Below are 21,340 nucleotides of genomic sequence, written 5' to 3'. Positions count from 1 at the left end.
TTGCAGAATTCAGAGAGAACAACGCCTTCAAGACATTTGTTTTACTTTGCATCTTTCTTTACTAAAGGTGGGTCAGTGGTTTTATATCTCAGCTTTGAAAAACAAAGTATCCAGAACTATTTGCCCCAGGAGGCCAAGAAGCCTCTTACAAGAACCTTAAATATTTTTGGTTGCTTCTGGGGGCTGTCCGCACCCTCGGGTAGCTTTGGGGTTGAGTTTTCCAGCGTTAGGTCGGGTTTGGAGTAGAGCCTGCCTCCCACGGGTGGTGGGTGTGGGCTGCACTTCCCGCAACCACTTCAAACAGATCTCTGAGGCCAGAGGGACAGCGTTATAATACAGAGCTCCGAGGTATGGCTCCGTGAGGCTTGTGGGTACTAGCGGTCCTTTAGTGGGCGCCTTTCCCCCTCGGGGCCGACCACCCACCTGGGGACTATCCCAGGCAGGTACGCATCTGCAAGAGCGCTGCCCTTTGCGCGCAGCTCGCGGCCTTGCCGGTTGGGGGCGCTCTCCCGTGGGAACGTCGGACTCAATGGGCGGGCCAGGACAAGGCGGGCCAGGACAGGGCGGGGCAGGGCGGGGCAGGGCGGGGCCGCTACCCCTCGGTCCCTCCCTCGCACTGCCAAACTTTCCTACGGCTCTGGGCGCGCCGCTGCGGTAGCTGGAGAGGAGGGGTTCCGTCGCCCACCCGCCCGCCGCGTCCTTCGCTGCTTGTCCGCACCTAGCTGGAGCCCGGCGCCCGGTCGCCCCGTCGCGCTCGGCCCCGAGGGCATGCGGCAGCTGCAGGAGCCCCCGCTCCCTGGCTCGGCGGCGCGGGTGAACGTGAGCGGTGAGTGAGGGTCAGGGAGCGGGAAGGGTACCCTGAGCCGCTGTCATCCGGGCGCGCGTCGTGGGGAGGCCGGGGCGCAGGGACGCCTGCGGGGCCCCAGTCGGCGGCTTTTCGGGGTTGCCTGGCTTGCAAGCCTGGGCTCCAGACCCACTACAAACCTCTGGGACAGGACTGTCCCGGCGGGTGTATGGCACAACTCGCTTTTTCCCCACCTTTTTCCCCGCTAGGAGCAAAAAGCAATCTAGATGCAAAACCGGCGTTGCGTCCGCTGCTGAGGGCTGGCGGGCTGGGCGCAGCGGCGGGGAGAGCGCGGCACAGGTTGCCTCTGCCTTTGCACGTGTGGTTCTTTCTAAACCCAGTCTCACTGCTGTCGATGGTAATTAGGAAGCTGAGGTTCTCTCGTGAAGCCTAGGGATATAACATTTCTCAGCCTCCAGTTACATCTGGTACTGTGGTGTGTCAGTTGGGGAACAGCTTGAACCATGTGCAGGCTTCTAAAGATTCGGGAACTAGTAACTAGCAACACTGTCGGGGTGGGTATGCCCCCTCACCACCATGAGACAAAAGTGCTTTTGTTCTGTAGCAGAGTTACTTTATTGCTTTCCCTCAACAAGTTGCAGCTACACAAAATTGCTTAGAAATTCCTAACGCGTGTAATTTGAGGAGTGACTGTGAATATTGGAAACAATTTAGTCTTATTAAGGTAATCATTAAAATAGCCCTGAAAAGCATTTGTAGGTCAGTATTCATTTGTTTATTTATTTATTTATTTTTGAAACAGTCTCGCACTATCTTCTGGGCTGGAGTGCAGTGGCGCGATCTCGGCCTACTGCAACCTCCACCTCCCAGGTTCGAGCGATTCTTCTTCCTTAGCCTCCCGAGTAGCTGGAATTGCAGGCACCCACCACCACGCCAAGCTAACTTTTTGTATTTTTAGTAGAGATGGGGTTTCACTGTGTTGACCAGGCTGATCTCGAATGCTTGACCTCGTGATCCACCCGCCTCGGCCTCCCAAAGTGTTGGGATTACAGGCATGAGCCACCGCGCCCGGCCACGTCATTTTTTAAAAACTGAGTTATTTCCATAAAATGTTTTCCCCGTAATTTGTTACTGTCATTACAACGCTTTTCTTCCTCCTGCTTTTCCTCCAAAAGTAGCATTACCTGGTCTTGAGATGTCATTTAGAAATAAAGGGCCTTCTCACGGTTCCGACTTAGTCTGTATCAGAGAATAAAGTAAATGTCAATTACAGACAGTCTCCTCTTTACAAATTTCATGTACTGCACAACGTTTCATTAATGCATGGACTTTTGTATTGCTAAGAAGAGTTGTTGGGTTTTCCAGCGATCCATCAACAGTTGCTAACCCTGCTTCCCATGGACAGTGGATCCGATATTGTTTAGTGGTCTGAGTCCAGTAAACAGAGTTTTCCTCTTTTGGGGACAGAAGCGATACAGTTAGAAACACACACCTTGGCTCTGTTAATCCCAGGCTTGTCTAAACAAACTGGACTGTTTTAAAAAGACTAGCAAGCAAACCCTGCCAGTGAGAGTTGTGTACTTGAGATAAGCTTCCAGAGTTGTCTTTTGTGCCTGTGCCTTGAGACAGCAAGGACCTAGTTATCCTGTGGAGATCTGGACATCTAGCCATTTGGACAACATTTATATTGATTGTCACTACCATATAACTGGGAAAATAGGTCACTTTGGCAAAAATTTTTTCTCTTTAGAATTCAAAATTTTGAGGTTTTGATTTAATTATATATGACACTCCTCTTGTCTAAACATTTCAAATGCATTTATCAACTACTACTCTTTTTTTTTTTTATCACATCAGATCTATTTTAGATATCTTGCTGTTCTGCAAGATATTTGTTAGAACAGGCCTGCATATGTTTTCTATGAATGGAGACTGAATTGAAAACATTTAAGTATGAGATGGTTTTTCATGTATGTTCGCTGGAATCTATTTGAGAAACTACAGCATGTTAGCTCTCCATCTTATTTTTCAAAAACACACGTGCACAGTGGAAGAAATGCACACACAGCATTGTAGCCAGGCAGCACCCAGACACACACTGTCAACATCACTTGTACACACATGCCTAAGGCTGGCTGCTTCTCCTCCAAGTTTCTCAGCCTGCTGCTGAGGAGCAGCAGCGCACAATAACTTAAGACCAGCCTCTTATTTCTTTGGGCTGGGGCAAGGGGAATCACTGTAACTCAAATGGGAATTACTATAACTCAGATTATGCATTAGCCATTCTCCTTGGAGTATACATTAGTTCAAATGCTTTCTGGCCTGTGATTATACCCAACAGAGTGGTTAAGTCTGATTGCAAGCTTCTAAATGACAGAGACCAAGCCCAAGGCATTATTAATGTGGTGTAAAGGGAAGACCAGGGCTTTGCAGTCAGACCAGCTTTTGTTCCAGTCCAGGCTTTGTGACCTTGGGCACATAGTTTCACCTCTCTAAGCCTTAATTTCCTCATCTGTAAAAATGAAGATTATATCCATCTCCCAAGATTAAAAGAGAAAGCACTGAGCATGGTCTCTCATATACAGGAAGTACTCCTTAAATGCTGGTTGCCCTCTTTTCGTCCTAGATAAAAATTTAAGTATTGACGCTTGTGTAAACATGTGTGCAAATGTATATTCTGGTAAAAGTGCAAAATAGATTTCTAAGCCTTAGGTGACTTAGAGATGTTATACACACTTTTCTTACTTGCTTTCTCTTTTCCTGGCCGTGGGCCTTTTGCTCCTCCCTTTGTCATTCCTCCTGCAGGTACTGAGAGCCTCCCCCTTTCCGGCCTTGATGATCCTTTGTTCCTCATCCTGGATTCTGAATTTGTGGAGGAGTTACCCGGAACTCAGTCCTGCTATGGATGGCAGAGGTGGTGGTGGGGCTGGGGAGCTGTCTGCATAAGTGCAGAGACTTTGTGCCTTTACAAACGGTGGACTAGAGGTACTTGGAGTCCAGGGGTCTGTGTTTGAATCCTGGTCTCACTTTTGTGAGTTCTTGTGACCCTGAATAGATTGCCATCTTTGAATAAGTTTTTTTCATTTATATAATGGGGATAATAATTACTTTTCTACCTGTCTGCATGGGTTGTTGTTGGGTTCCATTAACTTATGTATGTGAAAGAGCTTTGTACCCTGTGAAGAGCATATAAATGTTGGAAATAAAGAGGCAGAGCATTCAGATGTGGGCCGCCCCAGGCAGGCCCACTCAGCTCTGGCTATTGGGGTTGGCAGTATCTCCACGAGTGTGTTTTGAGTGCTAAGGAGGCACTGCTGCAGTTTCTCCACATTTCTCTCTCCTGTCCTCTGACATCATACTGGACTTTGAGGAGGAAATAGCATCAAAGGTTGAGAAACTGCTCTGTGGGGAATATGACAGGAAGATAAATTTCAGGGCTGAGGTTACCCAATACTACATGATCGAAGGCATAGGAAAAGTTCCAAAGAAACTTTAATTTCATGTTGGAATTACCTATACTGTCTGCGCATCTCAGTTTTTAGTGGACAAACACAAACAGCTGGCCACCTACCCCACAGGTCGGGAGGAGAGTGCTGATGGCAATGTTGGACAATGTACAGGGTCCACCTATGCCATCCTCACTCGCCTGTGCCTTCAGGCTGACTTGGGTCTCTTGTTTACTCTGCAAAGTTCTAAACTGACCCAAGGCAGTGCCCCCCACCCCCAAATTAAGCTAATGATTTAATTCAGTCTGAAATATATTTGTTGCTCTCTACCTGTCCAGGCAAGCCGGTGGGGGGATGGAGGGGGTTAGTACCCATTGAGAGGAAGGTTCTGACATCCTGGGTTGTACCCAAGCCCCTCTTCATCACCCCCAGTCTTGTCCTCCTCTTTATTCCTCTTCCTTGGCTTGCCTCTTGTCCTGTCTGTCTACAGTGTTGAACTCCTCCCTTGCCTATGACCCCTGATACTGCCCTACTCTCATGATCCTGTCATCCCTCTTCAGATGTGAATCATTTGTATACCTCAGACTGGGCCAGACTGGGTGTCACACTGGAAAGCAGCCTGCCCAGCGCAGCCTGCCCCACCCCTTCCTGAGGATGTTCATCAGCCCCCCTAATTACTCATCAGCTCGTCCTGTGTCTGCATTGTTCCCTGGGACATTAAGCTGGAGCTTCTACTAGCCCTGGCCTTGACTAACCTATATGCAGATTGACCAGGATGTTATCAAGGGATGGCTTGGCAGGTGGCAGGGCTGGGTTGGAGGGCACATTAGCCCCTCCATAAGCACACTAGTTTGTCCAAAGGCCTTCCAAGCAAACATGCAGTCTAAATAAAAGCAGTGTACTTGCTTTATAAATGCAGCTTTAAGGCAAGCCCCTGGTCTCCTCTTTTAAGCCAAGCTGTGCCGAAGCACATCCTCTGTAGAAATTCTGGAGCTGCCCCCAGACAGACTCAGACCATGTAATTCAAAGATGGGCAGTGGAGTCTGTCAGCAGCATTCACTCCCCAAGGAGGTAGAAAGCCAGAGTTAAGGCTCAGAGCCATTGGCAGTGACTAGTTATAGAACACCAAAGCAAGGGATCAGGTATAGAGTTTATTGGGAACACATCAGTGAATCATTTACCTCCTGCCCTGCTTGATTTTTAATAAGTCATTTCTTTGAATGGGGGTAAGGAAGGCCTTTCTCTGGACCAAAACTATCACATGGGTCTGGTGAAGAGAAAATAAGTAGTATAATCTTCTTCTATATCTCCATGGCATTAGGATTGAAGTCTCAATCTCTCCCTCTCTCTCCCTCCCTCCTTCTCTCTGTCTCTGCCTCTCTCTCTATATATATACACATATATAGACGTATATATGTGTATACATATGTATATATGTGTATTACATATACATTATATATATTATATATGTAATATACGTCAGTCTTTATTCTGAGAGGAAGTCATAGACGTTATTCTCCATCACTCTTAAAAACACTCCAGCATAGGCTGGGTGCGGTGGCTCACGCCTGTAATCCCAGCACTTTGGGAGGCCGAAGCGGGTGGATCACGAGGTCAGGAGATCGAGACCATCCTGGCTAACACGGTGAAACCCCGTCTCTACTAAAAATATAAAAAAATTAGCCGGGCGAGGTGGCGGGCGCCTGTAGTCCCAGCTACTTGGGAGGCTGAGGCAGGAGAATGGCATGAACCCGGGAGGTGGAGCTTGCAGTGAGCCGAGATCGTGCCACTGCACTCCAGCCTGGGCGACAAAGCAAGACTCCGTCTCAAAAAAAAAAAAAAACAAAAAAACAAAAACACACTCCAGCCTTTAAAAAAAAAAAAAAAAAAGAGCAAGCACTCTGTCCTCCTATATAACCAGCATACACCCATCAAATCAGGAAGTGGACATTGGTACAAAACACTAGCATCCAATCCACAGAGCCCATTCCTATCTCATCAGTTATTCCCCAAATGTTTCTTCTACCTGTCTGATCTAGAATTCATGTTACATGTAGTTACCATGTCTCTTCTGGAATGGTTCCTCAGACTTTCCCTGTTCCTAAAGTGCTTGTAGTTGTATAGATCCTACATGCTGTAGGATGACTCCCAACCTGGGTGTATTGGGTATTTCTTCACAACCTGACTGAGGTCATGTGTTCTTGGCAGGAATCCTTCAGAAATGAAACTCGGCTCTTCTTAGCTTCTCACAACAGAAGGCACATGGTGCCAACCCATCCCACCACTGGGATATTGACCTCAATCACCTGGTTATGTTGGTGTCTGCCAGATTTCTCCACCTTAAATTTTTCCTTTGAAATGTATTGGTATTTGTGGGGAAGTATTCTAAGGTTATGCAAATAGTCTGTTCCTCGTTAAACCTCTACCTACAGACTTACCATATATTGATGACGTCTGCCTGAATCAGCCACTTCTATGAATGTTGCCAAATGGTGATTTTTTTTTTTTTTTTTTTTTTTTTTTTAAGACAAGGTCTCACTCTGTTGCCCAGGCTGGGGTGCAGTGGCATGATCTTGGCTCACTGCAGCCTCAACCTCCTGGGCTCTAGTGATCCTCCTGCCTCAGCCCCCCAAGTTGATGGAACTACAGGTGCACACCACCACACCTGGCTTTTTTTTTTTGTATTTTTTGTAGAGATGGGGTTCACCATGGTTCCCAAGCTGGTCTCGAACTTGTGAGCTCAAGTAGTCTGCCTGCCTTGGCCTCCCAAAGTGCTGGGATTACAGGCATGAGCCCCCACTCTCAGCCTCAAATGGCGATTCTTTATTGCCATCACTCTTTCTACGTTTGTGAGTTGGCATTCTACTATAAGGAAGAACTTCCTTTTTCTGTCATGTTTTTATTAAGAAGTGTTCATGGATTCCTTATGTATTCAATAAGCTGAAGTCTCCCGATTGTTTTTTATTTTAATGCTCAAGTTGTGCTCAGTTTGGCCAGTGGGGACCCCTTGGAGCCGGCTCCTGTGTCCTTTTAACACATCCCTGTCATTCATTGAGCATTTCATTATTTTCTGGCTCCACCAGATGACCTGGGCTCATCCTGTACTTTCCTTGACCTAGTTAGGCCTCCCTTTTAGTAGAGAATGGTACTTTTGTCTTATTTATATTTTATATATTTAAGGCATACAACATGATATTTTCATGTATTTATCTTGATAAACATAGATATAATGAAGTGATTACTACAGTTAAGCAAATTGACATGCCCATCATCTCATATAGTTACCTTTCTTGTGTTTGTGATAAGAGTACTTAAAATCTACTCTCTTGGCAAATTAGCTGAATACAACATTTGTAATTTTAATTTTTTTATAGACAGAGCCTTGCTCTGTCCTACAGGCTGGAGTGCGGTGGCGTGATCATAGCTCTCTGTTGCCTCGGCTCGAGCAGTCCTCCTGCCTCAGCCTCCCAAGTAGCTAGGACTCCAGGTGCTCACCACCATTCCCAGCTAATTTTAAAATGTTTTTTAGAGAAGGGATCTTGCTGTGTTGCCCAGGCTGGCCTTCAACTCCAGCCTCGAATCATCCTCCTGCCTTGGCATCCCAAGTTCTGGGATTACAGGTGTGAGCTACCACACTCGGCCTCAATACAGTATTAGTAACTGTAGTCCTTGTGTTTTACATTAGTGGAAGCAGGGAAAAAGGGAAGATGTAGATTAAAAGGTACAAAGTTGCAGTTATGTAGGATGAATAAGTCTTGAGATCTAATATACAATATGAGAATTGTATTTAGATGCCAATACATGGAAGGTTGATGTGCCCATTGTTACTGGGGTATTATTGCTTCTAGATCTTTCAGAGGACAGAGCTAGGAAATATATGTGTATATGTGTACACACATTTATAAATTTTTCTATATTAGGCTGTGTATTATAAAATCATGATTCATACTTATACCTACAATTTCAATCTAACACCCAAAGAGCTTTCTGTTCTTCACCCTTTATATATTTGTACATATCTTCTCTGGCAGTTAGAAAACCTGACTCTCATTATCTTCAATATTTTTGCTTATTTGCTTAAAGTAACCAGTCTTCCAAATGTGAAGGTCATCCTGCCTCCTCTGTGCCCACCACCTTTGCCACTGCCTCTTGTCCTTGGCTGCCAGGCCTGCTAGCCTGTGTCTCTATGTAGCTTAATTGTCAGTCGCCAGTCCCTCTAGCTCACAGCTCTGTGTGGCTTCCCAGCCATAGCTCATGCCTCTGTGTACCTCACCAAAGTCCCCGGCCTCACGTTGCATTCCCAGCTACATGCTGATTGCTCAGTTCTGGGGAAGCAAGAAAAGAGAAGGGAAAGGAAGAGAGAAGATAGGAATGGAAGGAAAGCAAAGATAGGAATAGTGTATATATTTTAAACTCTTTTATTATACATTGCCAAATTGCCTTCCCCCAAAGTTCTATTGGTTTACATTCTCACCAACATGTTATGAGGATACTATTTTCCCCACATTCTTGCCAATACTGAGTAATAGCCACTTGTTTAAATGTCAATCTGATAGCACTCCACTTTTAGCTCTGTTACAGCTCTTCCACTCTTAACCCTGTATTATATGTCTCATCTCACCCTCTAGGTCAGGATTTCTCAACCTTAGAACTACTGACATTTTGGACTGGATACGTCTCTATTATGGAGAGCTGGCCTGTGCATTGTAGCATGTGCAGCAGCATTCCTGGCCTCTGCCTAGTAGATGCCAATAGTACCCACCCCCCAAAGTCATAACTAATGCAGATGTCTCCAGATATTGCCAGGAATCCCTGGGAGGTTGAGAGGATTGGCCCTGGCTGCTCTAGATAATGAGTTTCCTGGGGGAATTCTGCATCTTTATACATGTCTTCATGAACCTCTGTCTTTGACTTACATATGGTGAGCAGTGAGGGAACGTTAGCTGGACAGGGATGAGGGAAATAAAAGGTTAGGTAGAATCCACTACAACAGGACCAGTGGAACTTGTTCATTGCAAGTATGCAACTCTCCACAAATGCAAATTCCAGGAACATCCAACAGAGGGAAGTGAAGAGGAATGTCAGCAAGGTTAACTTTCCATGGATTGCTATCAGGTGATTACTTGTCTTTCTGAGTTCATTTTCGCCCCTGTTTCGTATAGATAGACAATGAGGTCTGTGGCCTATTTCAGCTGATATACTCTATTTTTCTGAGGGGGAAAGTAGAATGCTTTAGGAGAAGGTGTTAATTAACGTCATTTAACGTTGTAGAGGTAAACTGAGTTTCTTTAGAGCTTTCTCTGAAGCAGGCAAACTGACTAATGGTTGCTAATTTCTGTGATGTATTTAGAGTTTTACTCTGATATTTTCATTTGATTATATGGAATTTCCTCCATAAACACTTATCAAAAATTCTAAGGAGAGATGTGCTTCAAGATTTTTATTGACATTTACCACAGTCATTATGTTAGAAATGCAAAATGCTTGTTCCCCAGTGCCACAAAGAAATAGCACTTGAACATAAATTTAATTCTCTTAGCAAGGCAATTTTTACTTTCTGCAGAAAGGGTACACTCACCAGCAGTCTTGCCACAAGAGTACACCGAACAAAGGAAAAGCAGACATATTTATTCCTTACACATTTGGGTTGTCCTCACTGCTGTGTCCTGCCTGCATCCATTGGCTAGAGCTGAACCTCACAGTCTAAGCCAATACCCGATTTGCTAACAACCTAAAACTTTTTTAAATAGGTAAAGGCAAGGGAGAGCAAAGGAAAAGAGGAAGTTGCTTACGAAAGATTTAAAGAAGTAATAACATTTCCAAATAAGAAAGGGGCATAGGCTGTGAGCTGGAACATGCCTGTGAGCATGTGCAACAGCTACATAGGACAGGGCTTAACAAAGAGTTATTAACACAAAGCAAGGAGGCTTGAAGAAAGTTTTTAAAAGAAACTATTATTTCTAACATTTATGATTTATTCTTTAACAAGAAGGGAAACTTTGAAAGGAAACTTTATACTTTCCGCAACTGTATTTCTTCTAGTTTCAGTAAATGTTTGCAAAAGGCATTAATGTTGTTATGGAGAACAAATCTACATCTTTCGTTTCTCTGGGGGTCAGGTGACAGAGGCTTTGCTTCCAAAAAGAGGCTCCAATGGTCAGTATTGTTTAAAAAAAAAAAAAAAAAGCCCTGGGCCAGAAGGATGAGAGCTGGTCAGGGTGAATCAGTCGCCGATTTCTAGATTTCTTCTCTGTTAAATGGAGAATGCGTTCACTGGTATATCAGTGAAAGTGTTTTGATGGATTACTCCAAGATCCTGATGGAGTGGTTGAGAGGAAGTGTGGTAATATAGTAAGAATGTTAAACATTAGGTTTTCAACCCAGCTGGCTAAACCCCTCTTTCCTGATTGTACATATTCATCTGGGACTCTGGGACTAAAAGGTAGTGAAAAACACCAGCTAGTGACTCTGTGGTAGAGGAGAGAAGACTTTGGCTTTGGGGTGTTATTGTGGTGACCCACCCATTGTGACGGAAAGGATTCTTCCTGTGATCTCCCCTTCCCAGTATTCTCTCTTGGGGTCCCTTTTCCCCAACCTTTTGGGAATAAGCTCACCCTGGAGCTCAGTGGACTTTCTCTGACTCCTCTAGACCTTGGAGTGGACTGGGGCTTTACATTTGCTATGTCATTCACTTTGTCCCAATAATCTGACAAGTTAGATCTTGTCTTTCTTTTACAAAAAAGGAAATTGAGGCTCCATTTTTCAGGTCCCACTGATAATAACAATAATTAAATTAGAACTGTTTGTTAGGGGCTATTCCAAGCACCTTCTTTAAATCTCCTAACAGCCTTAGGAAGAAGTTACCCTTATTATCCCCGTTTTGTAGATGAGGAAATTAAGATAGAGAAGATAACTAACTTATTGGTAAGCAAGACTTTAAAGTTAGGCTGGCTAGCTCCAGGGCCATGCCCTTTTGCATGTGAATATCCACTTTTCTCTAGCACTATTTTTTTTATTATTATTATACTTTAAGTTCTAGGGGACATGTGCACAACGTGCAGGTTTGTTATATATGCATAGCACTATTTGTCGAAGAGACTGTCTTTTCTCCATTGTAAATTCTTGGCGCTCTTGTCGAAGATCGGTTGATTATGCATGTGTGGGTTTATTTTTGGTCTCTGTAGTCTTTTCCATTGGTCTATATGTCAGACTTTATGCCAGTACCATACTACCGTACATAGCTTTGTAGTATGCTTTAAAATCAGGAAGTGTGAGGCCTCCAGCTTTGTTCTTCTTTCTTATGATTGTTTTAGCTAGTCAGGGTCCTTTGTGGTTCCAGATGAATTTTAGGATTTTTTTTTATATTTCTGTAAAAAATGTCATTCTGATTTTTATAGGGATTGCATTGAATCTATAGAATGCTTTGGGTAGTATGGACATGTTCACATTATTGAGTCTTCTAATTCATGAACATGAAATGTATTTACCTTTATTTGTGTCTTTAAAAATTTCCTTATCAGTGTTTTATAGTTTTCAGTGTATAAGTCTTTTGCCCTTCTGAATAAGTTTATTTCTCAGAGTTTTATTCTTTTTAATGCTATTGTGAATTGGATTGTTTTCATAATTTCCTTTTTTGGATTGTTTGTTGTTAGTGCATAGAAATAAATGCAACTGATTTTTGTATGTGCATTTTATGTCCTGCAACTTTACTGAATTAGTTTATTAGATCTAGTGGATGTTTTGGTAGAGTCTTTGGTGATTTCTTCATATAAGATTATGTTGTCGATGAACAGAGATAATTTTACTTCTTCCTTTCCAATCTGTATGACTTCTATTTATTTTTCTTGCCGAATTGCTCTGGCTGGGACTTCCAATACTGTGTCAAATAGAAGTGGTAAGAGTGGGCATCCTTGCCTTGTTCCTCATCTTGGAGCAAAAGCTTTCAGGTTTTCACTGTTGAGTATATTGTTAGCTGTGGGGGCCATGCTCTTTAAATACTCTGCTCACCTGCTTATCTACTAGTGTTTGGACCTAAATCCTGTGTTCTGCTGCACTGCATTGCTCTCCTCTCCTCGCCCTCCCCTTCCCCCTTTCCACTCCTGCCTCCCTGCTTTGTTTCCAGCAATAGCAGAGTGAACATGGCGTTGTCTTAAGCTTAGTCGCTGCAGCAATGAGCCCATATTCAGGCAGGGGGATATTCTTTCTTGGACTATAGTTATTTTAGTGTAGTTACAGGATGACTTTGTCACCATTTCTTGTTAAATTGAGGTGTTAGGCATGAACAGTTAATCTCCCAGAATGCCAGTTGTATGTTTCACTGAATTTTTTAGAAATTTTGAGTTATCTAACCTTGGGAAGTGCTATCTGCCGTTTATTGAGTGCGTCCTATGTACTAAGCATTTCCTTAAGCGCTCTAGAAATAATTGCTTTAATTTAGTCCATCCAGCAATCCTATACAGTTGTCATCATGATTATGCCAGGTTTAGCAAAGTAAAAGGTTCTGGCCAGATCGGCAGTGTGCCAGGTGAGAACCACTGCTAAAAGTGATGTGCCTGCATCTGACCCAGGTCCAGCTGATGCTGAAGCTTTCCCTTCCCTCCCCTCACTGTCCTGCCCCCGCTGTGCCTCACAGCCTGCCATGCTTTCCTTCAGCGTTCAGGTGACCCCAGAACTCCACAGGTCTGGGTGTCCCTTCTCTAACCTCCGTTTTAAATACCCACTCTAAAATGTCCTTTCTATTCTTTGTTCTGACAAACATCCACTATACAGTGGACGAGTAGAAACAAGAAAACCACAATAAAACCTCCCATTCAGAAGAATTGAAGACATGTAACAGGGGCCTAAAAATGATGAAACCCTGCTGGGCAGGAATGATTAAGACCTCCCTGTCCTGGCAGTGGAGTCAGTTTCGTGGCTGGTCCATGCTTCCGCTCTCTGGGCGGGGCCTCCCAGAAGCCCTGACTTTGTCTTTGTCCCCTGGGAAGTCCTTCCTTGTTCTGTACCCTCTCTAGCCACATCTGAAGGGTGTGGAAAGTGCGTACTCCTTGGGGGAGAATGAACGTGGGCCTTTCTGGGCCAAACTGTGGCTTCCCTGGCACTACAATTCCTTATAAACTTGATAGACTTCTAGTCAGTTCCACAGGTCAGTTAACCGCATCCAAATCCCACTCTGGGTCAAGCTCTTAAGCATGACTTATTTTCCAGCTTCTGTGCTTGGCTCATCTCTCTGCCTCTCTTCAGTAGTGTGTATTCTGAGGTCCTCTGAAGGATGGACTTGGGTGGGAAGATGCACCAATACTCTGATCATTACTACAGACCTGCCTGGCATTGTCCCTTGCAACAGTTTACTGAGAGGCCTTTGAGTTAGGCTGAGAGTGGTAATACTATTTTCTGCTCTTTGGACCTACACGTGCAATTGGCTTTTCTGATTCTCCAAGGCCCTCCGTTTCTGGACACTGTCCATTCCTTTCCACCTTTGCTTACATACTTGCAAACAAGTCTTGCCTGAGCTCATCTCTTTCTTGTCTAGCTTGCTAAAAGCTGCAAGGAGCAGCCAGAACAAGCTCATGTTCTGTTTCTGTTCAAGCAATTCTCCTGCCTCAGCGTACCAAGTAGCTGACATTACAGGCATGTGCCACCACGCCCAGCTAATTTTGGAAGATGGGGTTTCTCCGTGTTGGTCAGGCTGGTCTCGAACTCCCGACCTCAGACAGTCCTCCCGCCTTGGCCTCCCAAAGTGCTGGGATTACAGGCATGAGCCACCGCGCCCAGCCCATGGTGATGTTTTGATACGTGTACTATATAGTGATCAGATTGATCAGATCAGAGTAATTAAATTGCTATAAACATTTCTGAGTGTTTATTCTGAATTTCTGTACTTATTTTCTTGTTGATGGAAACTAGTCCATGGACTACGTGGATTTAGGCTGCCCAAAGGCTTTTCCCTGCTGAGTGTTCAAAGTGGATCACAGGCCTGTTTATGTTCCAACTTGCAGGTAGGGAAAGGAGCACGGAGGAGGGCACCTTCATCGTTTTGGGGCCGACCTGGCAGCAGCACACTTCATTTATGCTCACGTTCCAGTGGCAAGAACCTAGTCACACAGCCACCCTAGCTGCAAGGAGGCTGGAAAACCGAGTGTCCAGTTGGGCATCCTGGTGCCCAGCTTATAAAACCCATTACTCTGTAAGAAAAGGAAAACGTGGGCTGGGCGCAGCGGCTCACACCTGTAATCCCAGCATTTTGGGAGGCTGACGCGGGTGGATCACAAGGCCAGGAGTTTGAGACCATCCTGGCTAACACGGTGAAACCCCGTCTCTATGAAAAATACAAAAAATTAGCTGGGTGTGGTGGCGGGTGCCTGTAGTCCCAGCTACTCGGGAGACTGAGGCAGGAGAATGGCATGAACCCAGGAGGCGGAGCTTGCAGTGAGCCATGATCACGCCACTGCACTGCAGCCTGCGTGACAGAGCGAGACTCCATCTCACAAAAAAAAAGAAAAAGAAGAAAAAGAAAATGTGATTTAGCAGTCTATCCTGCAGAATATAAAGTGAAATAATAATACATAGAAGTAATTACAAAAGAAGCCCCAGGGCAATATGCAATGATGGGCAAATGAGTTAGAACAGCTGTGAGTTTAGTGTCATACCATCCATTGCAGGAACTTCTTAGAAATGGAGCCTGAGGTCCTGCAGCTTCTTTAATGTAGCCTGAGGGTTGAGGCCAGAGGTTAACCATGCAAAGTTCAAGTGAGAAGAGGCTAATACCTAGGTTTGGAGCCGAGTTTGAATTCACAAAACTAGGTCCAGAGTGATTGGTCAGGAGCAGATTCAAAGGCCGGGAACGCTATAGTAGTCAGGACTTAAATGGGGCCTTAGGGAAAGTGGCTTCAGCAGTCTACCCTGAGCCCAAGAGAAACACCAGAGAGAGGGAGAGCGAAGGGTCCTAGCCAGTGTAGTTTGGACGGAGGCTTTCCAGTTCCAAACCATCCTGCCAACTTGCCAATGCTTTATTACAAACAACCCCGGGGTCCTGAAGTCACCATGATTTTATCCTCTATGTTAAAATCCTGGTGTTTAAAGTTGAAACTTTTTTCCTTATGGTGGCCCCACTATCTTCCAACAGCTGAGCTGAGGTAGGTTGAAAATTCATTTGAGAGTGCATACATGCCGCCCTCATGGTGCCTTTCTTCTTGTTTTAGCTCCAAGGCACACTGGGTTCCTGACATGCAAGTGGTAGCTTAGCATGAAAGAGAGGGCGTGAGAGGTGTCAGGGCTTGTGGTGGTTATTTGGGGTCATCCATATAGAGGAAATAATTTAAGCATTAATATTTTTGGTAGAAGAGAATTTAAAGGGAAAAGAAGAGAGGGCTGAGAACTAAGTCTAGAAGTGTCTACTATTCAAGTCTGGTGGAAGAACAGGAGACAGGAATACTGAGGACATTGGGAAAAACCAAGAGAGGCAAGTCACTGAGGCAGCAGGAGGGGAGTTTGAAGAAGGGAATAACTGTTGTCAACTTCCACAGTGAAACCAAAGAAAAAAAGGCTGTAAACAGAAGATTTAGGAATTATTCAATCAAATTGAATATTTAAAAAAAATTTCATGTCAGATTCTGTTTGTGGTTCAAAAATCAGAGAGACAGAAGGATACCAGCCCTGTTCCTAACAAGTTTAGAAGTGAGTTAAGTCAAATATTTAATAAAATATGTTGAATGTCATGTGAGGTCATAAGTATTTCTCAGCCTTTTTTTTTTTTTCAAGAATACCCTATACTTGGCTTACTTTTTCTATATCATCCTAACATTGTTCAACACAATTGTCATCAGGTTTCCAAATCCCCTTATAACCAACTAACTGAAAGTAACCAACTAACAACACATGGACTAGAGATTTGTTGTGCATCTACTTACTGCATGCCACTGTACTGGACATGAGGGGCACAATCGTGAGTAAGAAACTGTTCTTTTCCTTAAGAAGCTCATGGTCTGGTGATAAAGGCTGACACGCAGGCAGAGAATGCGTATACAGTGCAACATCAGGGGACTCCCCACCCCACCCCGTGGCTGAGAGTCTGAATCTAGTAAATAAAAATCCGCTTTAGGAGCATCAATGTAATGTGTAAAAATTCCAGTTGTGAAGATTAGAGAGGTTCCAAAGTTGAGGATTGCCTCTGATCTTCCCCAAGCATGTTTGTATTCAGATTGGGAGGAGCAGGTGAAGGAGCAGAGGTTAAGAATGCTACAATGAAATGAGGCTGTGGAATATGGAAGAGCTTATTCCTGAGCCCCCTTCTCTGTGCTCTGAGACCCCAAGCTGCTTTGTCTACTTAGGGACTATGTCTGACTTATGTCCCCAGGGTCTAAAGATCATCTGCTGTGATAGTAGTTCCTCTAAGGCTGCAGGCAACAGAGCTTTTCTGAGAGCAACACTTACCCAGCATCCCCCATGGCTGGCCAGTCACTGGAAACACCACTGTGTAGGATGAACCATCGTGCACACCCAAGTGCAGCTCTGTAGCTACATTTGCATTGCTTTTGCCTTGCATCTGGCTGCAGCATCCTCTTGGGCTCAGGTTGTCATTACCTTACCCCTTGCCAGACATCATAAGAAAAGTCTATTGCTTCCTTCTCTGTAGTGTCTAAATTGAAATGTGGCTAATCCTTAGAGTTAAAATGTAAAAAATTAAAATGTAAAAGCATGTATGAAATTTCCATGGTGCACAAGGCCGGAATACAGTTAGAGTTGGAACTGATTCTGATTAACACTGAAGGACATTTGTGAGGGAGACTCCAGTATGCAGTAAACCGTGGGTAGATCACTCATTTATTGAATCGCTTACTATCTGCAGAGAAATGTACTAGGGTTTTGGTATTTGTGAGGGACATTGAGGACATCAAAAGAATTGTGCTACTGGTCCATGCCCTTGGGAATGGGATGTATTCCCCTTTCTTTCTCTGAGAGTCGTTTTATTTGTAATTAGGAAATATGTACTACATCATTCTAAAATATTTAAGAAAATCCGTAACATGTATGACTTTTCAAATGGCAGTTTTCGTTGTTACTACAATGTACTTTAAAAGACAACTGTAGAGTTCTGCAGAAAAGCGGTGATATAGTCAACCTGGTAACTGGAGTGACGGGGAGGGGATACTATTTACAGAGTGAGGGCAGAGATCGTAGAAACCAACAAGAGATGGTACAGTGTCCCCAAGCTGGAAACAGCAAGGAGTAGTTAACACCTCTCAACCTGAAAGCTAGAGGAGGGAGAAGGGGAGTCTACCCGTATATAGAGGGATGCTTGACAGTGGTTAACCCAGCCAACCTACAGCAACCTGGAGGGGAGGAGGCAGGAAAAATCAGTATCTCAACCTCACTCTCCTCCCACCTTCCAATCTCTTGCTGTGCCTGTCACTAGCAGAAGCTGGAAAGCAAGGAAGCAGTCTCTAAGGGCCAGCCCTGTAGGATACAGGGTAGGGAAGGGAGCTGGAGGATGCATGTGTTGAGATTAGGCACCGCATTCAAATGTGCATTATATTCATTTACATGACCTGGCTACCTTTACTACCAGACAGACATGGGTTAGGAGAGGGAGGCAGGCAGGAGAGGAGGAGTATGAGGTATGAGCCTTCCTCTGCAGTGATGGATGCTGCTTCCTGACCATAGCATTCTCAAGGAGCCCCTCTGGCTTGTTTGTTTAGCAGTAACAGTGCTCTTCTGTAGTATCTTTGAAGCTTTGATTAGAAGAACTGTTTCCCACTACAGCTGTAAGCTTTAAAAATATTATTTTCCTTCCTATGTAGAGTTTGAGGATTCAGACAGGCACTAACCTGGGTGTGTATGATCTCCAGAAGCAAGAAGGAGTTGCTGTAGGTCACTGTGAACCTGTTGCTGGCAACAGGATTATTTGGAACAAACCATGTGGAGCAAGAGACTCCTGAGTATCCTTCTCAGGACAGGAGATGGGAGACAGGTCATGAAATGGAGTGAGAAAGGGAATACGGTACCACAGTTGGATTAGGACAGACAATTTAAACCAAAATTTTGTCTGTTGTGAATTTTACAATGTAAAGAAATAGAATTTCCTTTTCATGGGAATTTGCCTTAGTTCATTTTCTGATGCTGTAAAACAGAATACCAAAGACTGGGTAATTTATAAAGAAAAGAAATGTATTTCTCAGAGTCTGGAGACAGGGAAGTCCAAGAGCCTGGCACTGGCATCTGGCAAGGGCCATCCCATGGTGGAAGGGTGGAAGAGAGAAGTGAGCATGCGAGACAGAGAGGAAATCTGGCCAAACTCATTCTTTTTAATCAGGAGCCCACTCCTGTAATAACAAATCCACTCTCATAGTAACAGTGTTAATCCATTAATCCACCTCTTAAAAGTCCTACCTCTCAACACTGCTGCACTGGGGATTAAGTTTCCAACACATGAACTCTGGGGGACATATTTATACCATAGTGGAAGTCATTGGTATAAACAAGCACTTTGAAATGTCTCAAAATATGTTTTTGCGTATGACAAGGTCCTTTGTATAAGAAGAATATCTCTTTCAGCTATGAATGTTCACACTTTAAAATCTGACATTCTCGGCCAAGCACGATGGCTCACGTCTGTAATCCCAGCACTTTGGGAGGCCAAGACAGGTGGATCATCTGAGATGAGGAGTTTGAGACCAATCTGGCCAACATATGAAAGCCCATCTCTGCTAAAAATGCAAAACCTAGCCAGGCGTGGTGGCGGGTGCCTGTAGTCCCAGCCACTCAGGAGGCTGAGGCAGGAGAATAGCTTGAACCCGGGAGGCGGAGGTTGCAGTGAGCCGATATTGTGCCACTGCACTCCAGCCTGGGTGACAGAGTACGACTCCATCTTAACAACAACAACAACAACAACAACAACAACAACAACAACAAAAAAAAAATTGATATTCTCAACCCCTTCAAACAGTAAAGCTACTGAAATGTGATTATACAATGGTCTAAGGATTATTTGCTGTATAAAAGACCATGTCCAGTTATATTATGTATAAATAATATTAATTTTAAGCATTTTGATTAGCATATTTTACTTTTCCTGTCCTTTTATGAGTCAAGGGACAAAATGTATTGGTCATCTTTCTAGCCTAATGAGTTAGACAAATATTAAAATTTTATAATATATAAAGCAAACATAAGTAAATATTTGTGTTACGTTTGGATAAACTAAGTCAAGGAATTTGCTGATCACATAAAATTCATCTGTCACCTCTTTTATTTAGTTCAATTCTGTATGTTTTCATGTTTCCTTTCCTGTTTAATGAAGATGCTTAAGACAGTCTTCAGCCATCAGGAACATCAGGGGAACAATATCTTTGATTCTAGTTGTTTATTAAACAAGTCCTAGAGTAGAAGCTGTGTATATATACCAAGGCCTTCTGTAAACCCCACTTGATTGGGAGAGAACAGGAGGTGAGCCCCCTGACATGCCACGAACTGTCCGCCCTGCCTAAAGGGCTCCGAAACTTGCACTGACTCAAGAACCTGCTTATTCTGCTGAGCTCAGGCTGCAGTTTTCCCTGCGTGTCGCCGTCTCTAAACTGAAGATGACCTGAGATGCTTAAGCTTTGCATTTGTATTAAGTATTTTTCCAAGCACACCCATTGTACGCTTGCCTCTTTGTGGCTTCTCCTCTTGGAACCTCTGCTGACCATGGAGACTTTGTTGCTACATGAAACAGGATCTAGATCAGAGCAATTTTAGGTGTCCGAGTTTAAGATTTGTTCTAAAGAGGCCTGGCGCCGTGGCTCATGCCTGTGCCAGCACTTTGGGAGGCTGAGGCGGGCAGATCACTTGAGGTCAGGAGTTCTAGACCAATCTGGCCAACATGGTGAAACCCCGTCTCTACTAAAAATACAAGAATTAGCTGAGCGTGGTGGCAGGCGCCTGTAATCCCAGCTACTCCAGAGGCTGAAGCAGGAGAATCACTTGAACCTGGGAGGTGGAGGCTGCAGTGAGCAGAGATCGTGCCACTGCACTCCAGCTGGGTGACAGAGCAGAGACTCGTCTCAAAAAAAAAAAAAAATGTTCAAAAGAAACAGAGTAACCAAACTTTAGCAACGCTAAGGGGTTAGCTTTCTCAAGAGAAATGATCTAGAGAATAAAGATACATAAACTGAGTTGTAACCCTACCCTCAACAAGCACCCCTAAAATAAACATATTCGCTTTATCCAAGAATATCAGAGGCATCTCATTCTCAGTTACAGACAATATCTGTTTAAATTTAATCTTGAACAAATTGCCACTTCTCTGTTTATTTTACCATATCAAAGAGTAAAGTAACTGCTCATGAAACATGGGGGCTTTATTTATTTTAAAATTACTGTAGTGTTGTAGAGTCAACCACATGCCTCCTCTTTAAAAATTATTTTTAATATTTGTTTATTTACAGAACAGTCTTCTGTATACGGAAACATTGAACAGATAGTACAGAGAGTTCCTTTATTATACCCCCTCGCACACACAGTGTCCCTTATTATTAAATCTTACATTACTGTGGTATATTTGTTACAATTAACGAACTGATAGGGATATGTTACTGTTAACTAAAATCTGTACTTTAGATTTCCTTAGTTCTTACCCCTCTCCTTTTGGTGTTCCAGGATCCCACCCAGGATACATATTCTGTTTAATCATTATGTCTCCTTAGGCTCCTCTTGGCTGTGACGATTTTTCAGATTTTCCTTGTTTTTGATGATCTTGGCAGTTTTGAGGAGTACTGGTCAGAAATGTTGTAGAATGTTCCCCAACTGCGATTTATCTGATGTTTTTCTCATGATTAGCCTGGGGTTATGGGTTTTTGAGAGGAAGATCACAGTAAACTGTGATTTACTCTCTCATCTTCCTCATGAAGTAACACATCTTATCAAGATTACAGACTAGCAACACGACTTAGCACTGTTGATGTTGACCTTAATCATCTGGCTGAAGTAGTGCTTGTCAAGTTTCTCTGCTGAGACGTCACTAACCCCACTATCCCCTGCCCCGTTTCCATATTGTGCTCTTTGGAAGGAGGTCCCTGTGTACAGCCTACATATAAAGGAGCTATGCTCCCCCTCC

General features: G+C 43.9%; 1 protein-coding gene across 1 annotated transcript in view; it reads left to right on the top strand.

Moving 5' to 3' along the window:
* Positions 1–626: 626 nt before the first annotated feature.
* LPAR3 (lysophosphatidic acid receptor 3) overlaps positions 627–21,340 on the top strand; it is an 82,308-nt gene continuing 61,594 nt past the window's right edge. Inside the window, exon 1 of the mRNA XM_017963080.2 lies at positions 627–826. The gene's annotated coding sequence lies outside the window, so the exon portion shown is untranslated. The remainder of the gene's footprint in view (positions 827–21,340) is intronic.

This window comes from Papio anubis, chromosome 1 (genome assembly GCF_008728515.1).
Source record: "Papio anubis isolate 15944 chromosome 1, Panubis1.0, whole genome shotgun sequence".
Lineage (NCBI taxonomy): Eukaryota > Metazoa > Chordata > Mammalia > Primates > Cercopithecidae > Papio > Papio anubis.
This window is presented reverse-complemented; position numbering and strand designations above follow the sequence as displayed.